General features: G+C 39.9%; 1 pseudogene; it reads right to left on the bottom strand.

The window, feature by feature from the left end:
- Window positions 1-158: 158 nt before the first annotated feature.
- On the bottom strand, window positions 159-932 carry LOC111956535 (fat storage-inducing transmembrane protein 1-like; annotated as a pseudogene).
- Between the last annotated feature and the right edge of the window lie 12,690 nt (window positions 933-13,622).

Genomic DNA, 13,622 nt, shown 5'->3' with positions numbered 1-13,622 from the left:
GTGGATAACTAACAGTTTAAAAAGGACTTGAAATTCTGTTAATATGGTTTAATTCGCCTCTCACTATTTCATGAAAAGGACAAAGGAAAATCATTATGCCAACACTTATGTTTTATGAGATGTGTGTATGGCTCCAACCAATTCTCCCCCTCTTTCACTCAGGCTAAACCCTCTTCTTTCTTGGTTAAGAGTCCAAGGCAATACCACCTGGGTCTGAGGCGGTACCAGTCCTGATATAGGGACCTCCAGCTGAGGCACCACAGGGCCCCTGCTAGGATCTGTGTGTGGAACGCAGAGAAGCAAGAACACCCAGAGGCCCAGCAGGATGACACAGAACAAGAAGAGCAGCTGCAGTGGGGTCCCTGAAGTCCCACCCATAGTCAGGTAGGGCCTGAAAATGGCCTCCTTGGCCAACAGTAGGCAGCAGACACACAGCAAGAAGATGTCATCAGAGACCTCATAGCCGTTTCCCACACACAACTGCTTGCTGCCTCCCGTAGTAGTAGGGCTGGACACCTACAGCACTGAAGGGCTAGTAGAAGCTCCCCTGTAGAGTTCTCAAGGACATCAAGGAGCTTCCAGAACCCCACCCACAGCAGACCTCCCACCATCAGCCGAGAGAGGTGTCGCAGAAAGAGGGATCTGTGCACTGAGGAGAGGAGGCCAACAAAGATGCAGGTCCATCCCCAGCCTAAGCGCAAGAACGCTCTGAATTGTGAACAAACGGCAAGATGATTTGAACATGGTTATAATTCAGCTGTAGATGCTGATTGGTGTAGAATATGTGGATGCAAACAGACTGGACATACCTGAGAAAAGGCCTTGAAACCATCAATAAGGAAATTATGTATTATTGTTTGAGCCCATCTTAATTCTTACCTGTGAAGAAAATGAGTCCTTTTGGCGAAGATGCTGTGTTTGGAGACCCACATGCTCAGGGCGGGTCCAAACACAATCAGACATGACAACAGGTGAAATTGGAACTTCCCATGAGTCCGACGGCCACCAGAAAGCTATTGAGAAACATCTCAATTTACAATCTGGCCTCAACTGAGACAGGAAATAAGCCTCTATCTCTTCCACTGGGTACAAAATAACCCCCTATAGTTTATTTGTGTATCCAATGATCCTGTAGGTTATTGTTTCGGTATTGTTTACTATGCTAGTGGGAGTGACCCTTCCTGCATGTTATAAACCAAGACCTGCAGTTGATGTAAATCAATTTCCATAGAATCAGTCCAAAGGCTTGCTAATTCAATCAAGATGCAATCCTTTGCAGGTTTGTGACATTCAACTCTTCTTGTGTAGATGTCTTGAATATAGTGGCAGGTGTCCTACGTTTCAGAAACAAACTTATTTAAATGTATACTGTAAAATCCAGTTGTTCACCTCCTGTAGCCAACACAGTTGCAGTATCCACAAATATTGCTGTTTTCTGCAGTTTAAAAATCTTTTAATCCTGACTGACTAAATTACCACTCTGGATTTACTTCCTTAATTTTACCATGGTTCGTTCTGTTATTGTTGAGGTCACCTCTTACTCATGCAGCATAAAAACACTTGCTCATCCACAATACAGCAGACCGTGAAGTCAAACTGTTAGAGCTGAAGTTAGTTCCCCTGTCCCCCACGCCTTCAGCTCCCATCTCACCACCCTTTCATCAACACCAACAGAGTGGGACATATGTTCACACCTTTGGTCTGTCCCCCCGTTGCAGGTTTCACATTACCTTTACAAAGTTCAGGGGTTACAGATTGCGTTGAGTGAATCAGCAAGTAGTGTGAAGTTGTGCAACAATATTTGATTCATGTAAGCGCAAGAGCTGCTAAAGATTGTCCTAGTTGAATTGGTTGGCCCACAGTTCTGTGACAGTGCATTTTGTTTTCTTTAACCCTCTACTGTAAATGTCAGTAGAATTCTAAATAACTAGGTCTCCTCCATTTGTCTTCTATTTATATATATATATAATCTCTGTACTGTATCCACACCATCCCATCCACGGATGTTCTCTCCATTCTTAGACTCAGCTGTTGGTGTAGGCCTAGAAGCCTGTCTCTGTCAATCAGTGAGCAGGATCTTTCTCAGTCATTCACTCACCAACTCTGAAATTTCTAGCTCAAGTATTCCTGACTGACTTCCCTCATTGTATACTTTCTCTTTATGCCTATATACAGAGAGAGTCTATCTAACATGTAACTTGTGGGGGCAAATTCCCCCTGGCTCATGATTTATTTTATTTATGCCAATGAATGTAGTAGACTTGTCTTGCCCATTATATCATTGCACATCCTTCTCTCAGCATCAATGATTTACCACAGAACTTGATCTATTGGTCTATATCTATTAAATGTATTGGTAACAAGACACTCATCTCTCTGCATGTTTTTGCACTTTGAAATCTAGGAGGTGTAGGCATTTGTGATGAGAGGATGTATTTTCATGATATGCCTTTTAGTATAGACATTACATTGAGAGAACCAAGCCTATGGGTACGGAGCTTCACGCCCCCCCCCCCCCCCCCCACACACACACGCCAACTGATTAATGGAGTGCTGAATATGATTTTATTTCACTTGCTTTGTTTTCTCTTTTCCATATATGTCTATCTATCTATGATAAGCCACCCAGGAAAGGTCTGAAAATAGCCCATATTAATATATGTAGTCTTAGAAATAAGGTTAATGAAATCAATAACTGCTGCATCAGATAACATTCATATATTTGCCATTTCTGAGACTGACTTAGATCATTCATTTAATGATACATCAGTAACAATAAAAGGATAAAACATCTAGACGAGGCAGAAATGCTTATGGGGGAGGTGTTGCTGTATATTTTCAGAGCCATATCCCTGTAATGCTGAGAGAAGATCTTATGTCAAGTGTTACTGAAGTGTTGTGGTTGCAGGTTCACCTGACACATATAAAGCCTTTTCTTTTGGGGTGTTGCTCTAGGCCACCAAGTGCTAACAGTCAGTATCTAAATAAATGCTTGATAGTGTACATGAATCTTGACTGGTTTTCATCAAGCTGTCTGCTCAAGAGCACGCTTCTCAATGTAACCAGTGCCTATACTCTGGTTCAGGTTATTAATCAACTTAGCAGGGTGTTTACAAACAGTACAGGAACAAGATCATCCACATGTATTGATCACATTTTTACTAATACTGTAGAACTTTGTTCTTAAACTGTATCCATAACCATTGGATGCAGGGATCACAATTTTAAATATTATTTTAATTTAACCTTTAAACAATATAGTGGCTATATCCAGGAAAGCCAAAGTTCCAAAAGTTGGGCCTTAATAGTGTATACAGTGTAATAGATTATGCAAAAGATTTTGCTGTGACTCTTATGTGGATGATGTAAAAAATATTTGTTGGTCTGATGTGATTAATGAGGAGCATCCAGACGCTGCACTTGATGAATTTATGAAATTGCTTATTCCAATTATTGAGAAACATGCACCTGTTAAGAAACTGACTGTTAGAACTGTTAAGGTCCCATGGATTGATGAGGAATTGAAAAACTGTATGGTTGAAAGAGATGGGGCAAAAGGAGTGGCTAATAATCTGACAGGCTGATTTACTGCAAATTGAGAAATTATGTGACTAAACTCAACAAAAAGAAGAAGAAACTGAAGCCAAGATCAATGATATAAATAATGATGGGGAAAAAACTTGAGTACATTAAATGAAATTATGGACAGAAAGACAAATTCAACTCCATGTTTCATTGAATCAGATGGCTTATTCATCATTAAACCATTTGATGTTGCCAATTATTTTAATGATTACTTCATTGGAAAAGTGGGCAGATTTAGGCAGGAAATTCCAACAAAGAACAGTGAGCCATCGTACTCATGCATAAAAAACTAATAATGAAAGAAAAGCATTGTAAGTTTGAATTTTGTAAAGTTAGTGTGGGAGAGGTGTAAAAATTATTGTTAGTAAATAAATAATTAAGCCAAATTGTATATCGCTGATTCATGATTTAAACTATGGTTTGTGCAGTTAACCAATAATTTTACAATGTTTGGAATGTGACAGGTAACAATTCATTATCATTAATAGAAGACTAGTTATAGAGTTATATTCGGGAAATTATTACTCTAAACATTTCCCTCTAATTCATGTTTACGTGATCAGTTTAATCACGTAATAATTAAACCTAGAGAATTGATTTAATAATATACAGTCGTCACATTTAATGATAGTCCAGACACGACACCTTATTGTCAATTTATTTCAACCAATCATCAGTAAAATGTGTCAGTGCAGTACATGTTGAGTGCCCTTCTCTATAAGCATGCTGAAAGTATGTTAATTTGTTTACAGATAAATAGCATTGTATTTGGTCAAACACTTTTTTCCAACAGTTTACTAAGAGCTGGCAGCAAGCTGACAGATCTGCTGTTAAAACCAGTAAAGGCAGCTTTACCAATCTTGGGTAGCGGAATAACTTTGGCTTCCCTCCAGGCCTGAGGACAAAGACATTCCTCTAGGCTCAGATTAAATATATGATAGATAGGAGTGGCTATAGAGTCAGCTACCATCCTCAGTAGCTTTCCATCTAAGTTGTCATTATTTATCGATAACTAAATAATCACACAGAATTACATAACAGATATTTGGGTTACTACATGCTACAAAGAAAAAGTCGTTAGCGGACAATGGCGATATGATGGCTTGATAGACAAAGGAAAGGGGTGGGGACTGAGAAAGAGCGGGAAAGACAAAATGGATTCACTACACACAGTGGATAATTGTACTCATGGACATGCTAATACTTTGCACATGAACAGCCGCTCATTCTGAAAGAAATTGCAATGTACATATTTACGCTTGTATGTCGTTGTTGTCTCTCCGTGTTGTCTCTCCGTTGAAAGCACTCGGTCATCCTGTAGAGTTCATCAGAGTCTCTGGTTAACTTTCCCAGAAGTCACAATGTCTTTTGAGGTTGTAGTTGGTTAGGATGGATACTTCAGAGTACCATTCGGCGGTTGTCGGTATTCTCGTTCTAGATTTACGAGTTTAACCATTTCCAGCAGTGTAGCCAAAACTACAGCTGTATGTTCTAATGAATTGTAGCCATTCCAATGTGGGGACTCTGTCCCGGCATTCTCTGACTTAATGTATATTTTGTAGGAAGTGGGTTTTATACTCTGTGGAAAAAGGGGCGGTTCTATGATGTCCAATGTGATGTCTGGGCTCACGGGGGTGTGGCCACGGACTAATCCATACTCTCATTTAGAAGGTTAACATCCCATTACATCTTTTCACAAATAGTTTCATGTTTAATCACATAGGTTTCGCAATATTTAGATGTAAACCTGACACCTGGGAAATGTACACTAAGAGATACAGTTTTGTGTTTCCTGTCCTTCATGAGATCACCAAATGAAACACACTCGTCATGACTGTCCCTTAAGTGTCCATTGACCATTCCCAAAACTAGAAAGATTGTTTAATTCTCCCATTTTGGGAATTAGGAGTTTGGCCAAGTCTCTCTCTGTATCCCACAATCACACGTTTCAATCTCAATACTACAGACACAGAAGCAGAGTATTTACGATTGTGGGAGCTGTGCTGTTAGATTTCAGTGCAGCCTGTTGTTGAGAAAACATATGTGTTATGGCTTTTGAACCTCTGAGATATCGTGGATTCAGAGCTGTCGATCTAATACAATTCAGAGGGTTTTCTTTAACTTTTACTTGGTACTCATCCCGGATCCGGGAGCACCCCCCACAGTAAAAAAGCTGACTAGCATAGCCTAGCATAGCGTCACAAGTAAATACAAGCATCTAAATATCATTAAATCACAAGTCCAAGACACCAGATGAAAGATACAGATCTTGTGAATCCAGCCATCATTTCTGATTTTTAAAATGTTTTACAGGGAAGACACAATATGTAAATCTATTAGCTAACCACGTTAGCAAAGAAAACCACTTTTTTTACTCCACCAGTTTTTTACTCCATCAGTAGCATACTAAATTCGATCTAAATAAAGATATATATAGCCACTAACCAAGAACAACTTCATAAGATGACAGTCTGATAACATATTTATGGTACTAGGATATGTTTTTTAGAAAAATGTGCATTTTTCAGGTATAAATCACAGTTCTACATTGCAGCTGCAATCTGAAATAGCGTTGGAAGCAGCCGGAATAATTACAGAGACCGACGTCAATTACCAAAATACTCATCCTAAAACATTTCTGAAAAATACACAGCCTACAGCAATTGAAAGACAAAGATCTTGTGAATCCAGACAATATTTCAAGATTTTCTCAGTGTTTTACAGCGAAAACACAAATATATCGTTATATTAGCATACCACATGAGCTAACATCACACCAACATAAATCAGGCAAAAGGGGCGATAACGTTATCGCCACCAAAATATATTAATTTTTTCACTAACCTTCTCAGAATTCTTCAGAATGACAGTCCCTGTAAATCATATTACACTGCATATAGGTTTGTTCGAAAATGTGCATATTTAGCATCACAAATCGTGGTTATGCAATGTAATCTGTCAAAACATGGCATGCATTCGGGCCGGCGCATCTTGGAAAGGCACCTATGTTTACGATTATTTTCAATTAGATTGACTAAAAAAATACAGGTTGGACAGCCTAATGAAAAGATGCATTGGTTATTAATGCAACGCTGATTTAGATTTTTAAAATTTACGTTACTAAGACATACATTGTGAGTTACAGCCAAGATAGTGCCACAAAAAAATGGCTGACAACTGCGTTTCATTTTTCCACATAAATACGGAATAAAATCATAAATAACTCTTACTTTTGGACGGGCTTCATCAGTATCTTGGGCAATGTGTCCTTTGTCCAAAATAATCGTTTGCTTTTGTTGTAAAACGACCTCCTCAACTTCGGAACTAGCAGCTAACGATAGCTACACGGCACACACAGTGCCCAAATCCTCAAACAGCATACTAAGGAAATTCAGAAAAATGCATAATAACTCGCAATAAACTGATATAAATCGGTTTTCAAATAACTTCGTTATGATGTTTTCTAAACACCTATATCGAATTAAATCACAGACGGATATATCTTTGATCAATAACGAGAGCTTTTGAGCATGCGATTCTGATGTCCTCCCTTGCGTCCTGGCAAGCGTCGAAAAGAAGGGACATCTCACTCCATTCCCTTTATAAAACTCTGACAAACACGTAGAGACACCATTCCACTTCTCATTGGTTACTGACATCCAGGGGAGCGGGTGCAGTTCATGTCAAGCCATAGGCACACACAGAGTTTTAAAACTGATCCGAGATCAGAGACTATTTTTTCAGAGCTTCGCATGTCCTGTCATGAGTTCGCTGTAGAAAGAGTTCTGGTTCACCCACAGAACATAATTCAAAGCGGTTTTGAAACTAGAGATTGTTTTCTATCCAATAGTAATAATAATGCATATTGTACGAGCAAGAATTGAATAACGAGGCAGTTTAATTTGGAAATGTAAAAAAAAAAAATTGTTAACAGCTCCCCCTATTGACAAAAGGTTTTATGCAAGCTTCTCTAATCTCAACCAAGTAAGTGTGGTGTACTGCAGGGCAGATCTCTAGGCCCTCTACTCTTTTCTAGTTTTACCAATGACCTGCCACTGGCATTAGACAAAGCATCTGTGTCCATGTATGCTGATGATTCAACCATATTTGTATCAGCAACCACAGCTAATGAAGTCACTGAAACCCTTAAAGAATTGCACTCCGTTTTGGAATGGGTGGCCAGTAATTAACTGGTCCTGAACATCTCTAAAACTAAGAGCATTGTATTTGGTACAAATCATTCCCTAAATTCTAGACCTCAGCTGAATGTGGTAATGAATGGTGTGGCTGTTGAACAAGTTGAGGATACTAAATTACTTGGTGTGTTAACTTGGATTATAAACTGTCATGGTCAAAATGTATACAGTACCAGTCAAAAGTTTGGACACACCTACTCATTCAAGGGTATATTTATTTTTACTATTTTCTACATCGTAGAATAATAGTGAAGACATCAAAATTATGAATTAACACATATGGAATCATGTAGTAACCAAAAAAGTGTTAAACAAATCAAAATATATTTTATATTTGAGATTCTTCAAAGTAGCCTCCCTCTACCTTGATGTCAGCTTTGCACACTCTTGGCATTCTCTCAACCAGCTTCACCTGGAATGCTTTTCCAACAATCTTGAAGGAGTTTACAATATGCTGAGCACTTGTTGGCTGCTTTTCCTTCACTCTGCAGTCCAACCTATCCCAAACCATCTCAAATGGGTTGAGGTTGGGTGATTGTGGCTAGCTCATCTGATGCGACACCATCACTCTCCTTCTTGGTCAATTAGCCCTTACACAGCCTGGAGGTGTGTTGGGTCATTGTCCTGTTGAAAAATGTATGATAGTTCTACTATGCATAAACAAGATGGGATGGTGTATCGCTGCAGAATGCTGTGGTAGCCATGCTGGTTAAGTGTGCCTTGAATTAACACTTTTTTGGTACTACATGATTCCATATGTGTAATTTCATAGTTTTGATGTCTTCACTATTATTCTACAATGTAGAAAATAGTACAAAATAAAGAAAAACCCTTGAATGAGTAAGTGTGTCCAAACCTTTGACTGGTACTGTAGATTTAATGGTTGTAAAGATGGGGAAAGGTCTGTCCCTAATAAAGAGATCCTCTGCTTTTTTGACAACACACTCCACAAAGCAAGTCCTGCAGGCTCTAGTTTATTCTTATCTTGATTATTGTCCAGTTATATGGTCAAGTGCTGCAAAGAAAGACCTAGTTAAGCTGCAGCTGGCCCAGAACAGTGCCACTTCTTGCTCTTCATTGTAATCAGAGGGCTAATATTAATACTATGCATGCCAGTCTCTCTTGGCTAAGAGTTGAGGAAAGACTGCTTGTTTTTATAAGAAATATTAATGTGTTGGAAATTCAAAATTGTTTGCATAGTCAACTGACACACACTTACCCCACCAGACATGCCACCATGGGTATTTTCACAGTCCCCAGGTCAAGAACAAATTCAAGGAAATGTACAGTATTATACATAGACATGAGTGCGTGGAACTCCCTTCCATCTTCTATAGTACAAGTGAACAGCAAACTTTGTTTCAAAAGACAAATAAAGCAACACTTCTCCCTTCATGTGATGTACTTGTGTGTGTGTGTACTGACATGTATGTGTAACTGATAGATGCACACACACACACACACACACACACACACACACACACACACACACACACACACACACACTACATTAAATGTATGTATTGTAAATTGTAAAGTCTTTTGTCTGTAATGTGTTGGATCCCAGTAAGACTGTCTGTTGCCATTGGCGTTGGCTAATTGGGATCCTAATAAATCAACAATAAAAATCAAATACATTATATTTTAGAACAGGGTTTCCCAAACTTGGTCTTGGTGCCCCCCTCCCTGGGTGCACGTTTTGGTTTTTGCCCTAGCCCTACACAGCTGATTCAAATAACCAACTAATCATCATACTTGAATTATTTGAATCAGCTGTATAGTGCTAGGGCAAACACCAAAACATGCACCCAGAACCGAGTTTGGGAAACCCTGATTTAGCGGACTCTCTTAAAATCAAATGGATTTATAAAGCCTTTTTTAACACAAACCTTTTTTCTCCCCATTTCGATCTTGTCTCATTGCTGCAACTCCCCAACAGGCTTGGGAGGCAAAGTCATGCGTTCTCTGAAACATGATCTACCAAACCACACTTCTTAACACCTGCCCGCTTAACCTGGAAGCCATCCGCACCATGTGTCAACTGATGACCAAAGTCAGCCTTCAGGCGCCATAAGGAGAGCGCAATGAGCCAAGTAAAGCCCCCCAGCCAAACCTGGACAATTGTGCACCGCCCTATGGGACTCCCGATCACGGCCAGTTGTGACACAGCCTGGGATTGAACCCGGGTCTGTAGTGACACCTCTAGCACTGTGATGCAGTGCCTTAGGCCACTGTGCCATTCAGGAGGCCCTATAAAGCCTTTTCTACATCAGCAGATGTCACAAAGTGCTTATACAGAAACCCAGCATAAAAAAAAACCAAAAGCAAGCAATGCAGCTGTAGAAGCATGGTGGCTAGGAAAAACTCCCTAGAAAGGCAGGAACCTAGGAAGAAACCTACAGAGGAACCAGGCTATGAGGGGTGTCCAGTCCTCTTCTGGCTGTACCGGTGGAGATTATAACAGTACATGGCCATTAAAGCCAGATTGTTCTTCAAGATGTTCAAACGTTCATAGATGAACAGTAGGGTTAAATAATAATTACAGTGGTGGCGCAAGAGCCCGAGGTGGCGCAAGACCGGACAGGAAGATCACGTCAGTGACTCAACCCGCTCAAGTCGAATATAGCAAAAAAAGCTTGGCACGATGTGACGCACCCCTCCTAGGGACGGCATGGAAGAGCACTAGTAAGCCAGTGACTTAGCCCCCGTAATAGGGTCAGAGGCAGATAATCCCAGTGGAGAGAGGGGAACCAGCCAGGCAGAGACAGCAAGAGCGGTTCATCACTCCAGTGCCTTACCATTCACCTTCGCACTCCTGGGCCAATCGTAGGACCTACTGAAGAGATGAGTCTTCAGTAAAGACTTAAACGTTGAGACAGAGTCTACGTTTCTCACATGGATAGGCAGACCATTCCATAAAAATGTAACTATAGGAGAAAGCCCTGCCTCCAGCTGTTTGCTTAGAAATTGTATGGACAATAAGGAGGCCTGCATCTTGTGACCGTAGCGTACATGTAGGTATGTACGGACCAAATAGGAGAGATAAGTAGGAGCAAGTCCATGTAATGCTTTGTAGGTTAGCAGTAAAAACATTGATAACAGCTCTAGCCTTATCTGGAAGCCAGTTGGCTAGCACTGGAGTAATATGATCAAATTTTCGGTTCTAGTCAAAATCATAGCAGCCATTTTTAGCACTAACTAGCCGGAGAGTAGAGCATTGCAGTAGTCTAATCTAGAAGTGACAAAAGCATGGATTAGCTTTTCTGCATTATTTCTTGACAAAGAGGTTCAGATTTTTGCAATGTTACAAAGATGGAAAGACTCTGCCCTTGCAATATTATTGATATGTTCGTCAAAAGAGAGATCAAGGTCCAGAGTAAGGTCCTTCACAGTTTAATTTGAGATGACTGTACATCCATCAAGATTAATTGTCAGATCAATAAGCAGATATCCTTGTTTCTTGGGACCTAGAAATAGCATCTCTGATTTATCTGAGTTTAAAAGTTTTTAAAAATGCCGCCATCGACTTCCTTATGTCTGAAACTCAGGCTTCCAGGGTAGGTAATTTTAGTGTTTCAACATGTTTCATCAAAATGTACAGTGGTGTGTTGTCATTATAGCAGTGAAAGTTGACATTGTGTTTTTGAATGACATCACCAAGAGGTAGATTATAGAGTGAAAACAATAGTGGTCTTAAAATGGAACCTTGAGGAACACCGAAAGTACAATTGATTTGTCAGAGGACAAACCATCCACAGAGATGAACTGATATCTTTATGACAGATAAGATCTAAACCAGGCAAGAACTTGTCCGTGTAGACCAATTAGGGTTTCCAATCTCTCCAAAAGAATGTGGTAATCGATGGTGTCAAAAGCGTCACTAAGGTCTACGAGGACAGATGGAGAGCCTTGGTCTGACGCCATTAAAAGGTGATTTACCACCTTCACGAGTGCAGTCTCAGCACTATGATGGGGTAAAAAACCAGACTGGAGTGTTTTGTATACATTATACTCAGGAAGGCAGTGAGTTGCTGCGCAACAGCTTTTTCCAAAATGTTTGAGAGGAATGGGAGATTCGATATAGGCCTATAGTTTTTTAATTTTCAGGGTCAAGGTTTGGCTTTTTCAGGAGAGGCTTTATTATTTTCACTTTTAGTGAGTTTGGTACACATCCAGAAGATAGGGAGCCGTTTATTGTGTTCAACATAGAAGGGCCAAGCACAGGAAGTAGCTCTTTCAGTAGTTTAGTTGGAATAGGGTCCAGTAGGTAGCTGGAAGGCCATTACTATTTTCGTGAATGTGTCGATAGGTACAGTATTAAAAAACGTGAGTGTCTCCCTTGATCCTAGGTCCTGGCAGTTCTGTACTGACTCAGGACAACTGAGTTTTGGCGAAATACTCAGATTCAAAGAGGAGTTCGTAATTTGCTTTCTAGTGATAATGAATTATTTTGTCTCAGAAGTTCATGAATTCATCAGAGCTGATGTGAAGTTAATCCTCTCTTGGGGAATGCTGCTTTTTTAGTGGGCTTTGAGACAGTATCAAAAAGAAATGTTAAACTTAAAGGGAACTATGATAAACAAACTAACACTTGCCAATATTGATACAAAACCTGACATTTAACCTGCATCGAAATAACAGAGTATATAGTTATAGTGAAGAATCATTAGTATCACTAGCATGACCCTAATCATGGTAAATGGCTAATGAAAATATATGGTAGAAACAATTTATTAGTCCACTGGCTATTCAAATTAAATCAACATCAACACCAGTGAAGTTTTCTTCCACCCACAGGCAAAAGAGCAGTCTCTTCAAAGGTTGGCGGTGGTAACAGAGAAGGCTGGTGGGAGGAGCTATTGAAGGACGGGCTCATTGTAAATGCTGGAATGATATCAATGGAATGTACTGTATCAAGCACATCAAACATATATAAACCACACATTTTACTCCGTTCCATTCATTCCATTTCAGCCATTACAATGAGCCAATCCTCCTATAGCCCTTCTCACCAGCCTCCACTGGGTGGTAACATTACCCTTAACCCACCATGTAGGCCTACAGCAAAAGACCCATTTTACCAGGGGAATGTTCCCCACATCGTCTTATTGGCAACACCTGTAATATTCTGTGAATGAGTGTACCTGCTGGTAGTTTCCCAACAAGTAAAGAACAGGTTTTATGTACACGTACTGAAGATAACATGGAGCTGAAAGGTTTATTCTAACTTGCTCCATTGCATTTTGGGCACTATGCACCTTGGAACTGTATCACTTTGGAAAAATAAATATACTATTTTGATGAAGTTTTGAGTCCGAAGATCAAGTTTTGCAGTGTGCAGACAGCAAGCCGTCTTTTGAAACCCACTTTGCTGATATTCATATTTGATGACTAAATAATTTATTCAAGAAACAACAATATACATGCCATTTAAAGATTTTAGCTGGAGGAGTGAAGAATGGTAGCAGCAGATGATACCCTCTGGGCTAAACTGTATTGTAGTCAGTCCATCGCTCTAGTTCTATCTCACTCCACATGTATGCATCCCATCTCCTTCCAATCCTAGAATAACTGGGTCAGTTTATGGGCCTATATTAATGTGGTGTTACTGCCACTATGTGGCTAAAAGCTGCACTACATTTACATTTACATTTAAGTCATTTAGCAGACGCTCTTATCCAGAGCGACTTACAAATTGGTGCATTCACCTTATGACATCCAGTGGAACAGCCACTTTACAATAGTGCATCTAAATCTTTTTTAAGGGGGGGGGGGGTGAGAAGGATTACTTTATCCTATCCTAGGTATTCCTTAAAGAGGTGGGGTTTCAGGTGCTCCGGA

This window comes from Salvelinus sp. IW2-2015, linkage group LG32 (assembly GCF_002910315.2).
Source record: "Salvelinus sp. IW2-2015 linkage group LG32, ASM291031v2, whole genome shotgun sequence".
In the NCBI taxonomy this organism is placed as follows: domain Eukaryota; kingdom Metazoa; phylum Chordata; class Actinopteri; order Salmoniformes; family Salmonidae; genus Salvelinus; species Salvelinus sp. IW2-2015.
The sequence above is the reverse complement of the archived record's forward strand: the minus strand, read 5'-3'. Positions and strand labels throughout refer to the sequence as shown.